The following is a 2,730-nucleotide window of genomic DNA, read 5'->3' on the forward strand; positions in this document are numbered from 1 at the left end:
AAAAAAAAAAAAAAAAAAAAAAATTCCGATAAAAATCTAAAATTTTAAAACACCATTTTTTCGTTTAAAAACTGCGTTTTGACATAGAAACTGAAATTTTCGTTTTTGAAACGAAATGGCGTTTCTGGAACAGAAACGATACCAAACGGGCCCTTAGTACTCCAAGTTCAATATCTTCCGTCCATTTGCGAACAATGGGGTCCATACCTGAATCAAGGGATGAGAATCGGGGGATTAGGATTCGGTCAGGATTGTGTAGAACCGACGCTGCCTTTGTAAAGGTTTAATCAGTATTGAGGATTAAGGAACTAACTAAATAATTATTGTCTCTGAAAAGGCTTATAACTACCAAAGATTCTCTGTGTTTTTGGATTAATGATTGATTAAATAATTAATCTGATGTGTATAATTGTAATCCTTAATATTCCTCATTCCATGTGGAACCCTTACAGTGAAGATCCAATTTATGGCCATTGGATTTGTGGGATTTTATATTATATTAGAATCTGATTATTGTGGAAAAAGTGTGTCACACAGCTGTGGACAAATGCACCGAATCACAACCAGCTTTTATGATGGAATTATTGAGTTTGGCAAGTGGGGGTCCAATTTTTATTTTTAATTAATTTATTATTTTTTGTAATTATTTTGTAGAAAGTTTGTGGGGTCTATCTTTAAGCATCAAGAACTAATGGACAGTAAAATAAGCTGAGAATATGAGATGATGGAGACCTTGATGTTTCCCATTTGGGTGTTTTTTTTTTTTTTTTTTTTTTTTGAATGAGGAAAAAACCAATCCTTCTTATTGATCTTCCTATTAGATTCCTTTATTTTCATCTTTCTTTCTTTCTTTCTTTCTTTCTTTCCTTCCTTTTGTTTGTTTGGATTATAACCCTTTATTTTATTCACACCCCTCTTTTCTAATTTTGTTTGTATCTTATTAGTCTAATTTTTTTTTTTTTCATTTGCCCATGGTATTGAGTAAAAGATTCCTCACCATATTTATCTCATTCTTTAATCTCCCATTTCCTTTCTCCTATCCTTCTTTTTTTCGATGACAAAAGGGGGAGAAATGTGGTATTGAAAAAGTTCGGGGGAGTAATATTTTGGATATGATTCTCTTGGGCATGTCTTAAATCATATAAGAAGTGACATGTTTTTCACTATTTCCATTGCATGTGAAATTTAATCCATTGCATTACATTTTGACCTGTAATTTCTATTAACTTTTACCCTTGCTCTGTATTTTATACCGAGTATCTCTATCTCCGACATGAGTTGTGGGGGAGCAGTGTCTTTTTCACACGCTTGTTTAAACATCACCAAAAACGGAGGATATTTTTTAGGTGATTGTTTTTGTGATTCCTCACTTGTGTTTAATGGCGAAAAAGATTAACTTGACTTGGGATCTCTTGGTAGACCTTCATCAGGATTTAACATGACCTTAATTAGTTGGTTTTGACTTGGAACATAATGAAATAATGTTGGAACTTAAGTTATTCAAAATCTGATTCAGAATTATATCTAGAAAGCATCTGGTCTCTTCATCGGATTCTTGCCATTTCCTTTTATTTTTTGTAGATGACTAACTAGCAAAGAGCGCAACATCACATCTTTGGAATCCTTTGGTATCGCCACTTCGTTTCCACTTCCTGAACAACCATCAATTGCTTGCCGATGCTCTGGTCTCGTTATTGGCAAAGCAGGAGTTCACCAAGACACCAGAAGACTTTCCGAACTTGAGATGCTGGCTGGGAGCTGTATAAGCGGTAACATCTACATATGGCTCCGTGTGGAGGAAGGCTAACTGACTTGAACATACCTCTCCTTACCTCAACTTAACCATAAACTTCCGGCTGCCTATGACGCTCTATGGATTTCGCTCCTTCCTGAAGTCGAAATGTTAGTGTTTTTGACCATAAGGATTCTAACCCACTTATGCTTTAAAAAAAATATTGTGAGAGGTTAACAATCTTAGCCTTCCTCTAATGTGTCCTTAACCACTTTCGTTCACTATGAAGATGAAATAATCTATTGTCTGCTTCAGTACCAATTTGTCCAAATACTAGTTTCGTAGGATGGGTCTCTATTTTGATATCTAATGCACCCTTCTCTAGCGGCAAATGTTGACAATTGTTTTGTAGGAGTTGTGGCAGGCTTTGCAAGGAATGCAAAGGCAGGGGTGGGATCTCTGGTTAGACTCGCAAGAGGTGGTGGATAGCGGATCTTTTGATGCAGAGAACTACTAAACATGGCCATGGCAGAACGATAACTTACTTTTTGATAATTTTGAACCCAGGAATACTTTTGGATCTGTATGTATTACGAAGAAAGATGGGAATATAGTAGCAAGAGCATATAAATGGGCTAGGAAAGGCCACAAATTTTGAATGTCTTCTTCTACAAGTTGTATAATGTTTATAGCAAGTATTTCGGTAGCCCTGGAAATCAAATGTGTTATGTCGACAACAACAACAACAACTTTCCAAACTAAATGTGTTATGGCAGTGGTAGGAAAATTACTGGTTTGATAAATTGTCAGAGCTTGGCTTCAATGAACAGAATCAAATTCTCAGTTCCATCATGAACTACTGCACAAACTGAAAGACTACAACACTGACTCCGTTAAGACTCAGGTCCTACAGTACTTATCATGACTAACAGGATTGGCACTACAACAAAGTCTAATTGTTTGAAAAGTTGTGGTGGGGTTTTTTTTTTTTTTTTTTT

The sequence above is a fragment of the Macadamia integrifolia genome, unplaced genomic scaffold, assembly GCF_013358625.1.
Source record: "Macadamia integrifolia cultivar HAES 741 unplaced genomic scaffold, SCU_Mint_v3 scaffold2690, whole genome shotgun sequence".
Lineage (NCBI taxonomy): Eukaryota > Viridiplantae > Streptophyta > Magnoliopsida > Proteales > Proteaceae > Macadamia > Macadamia integrifolia.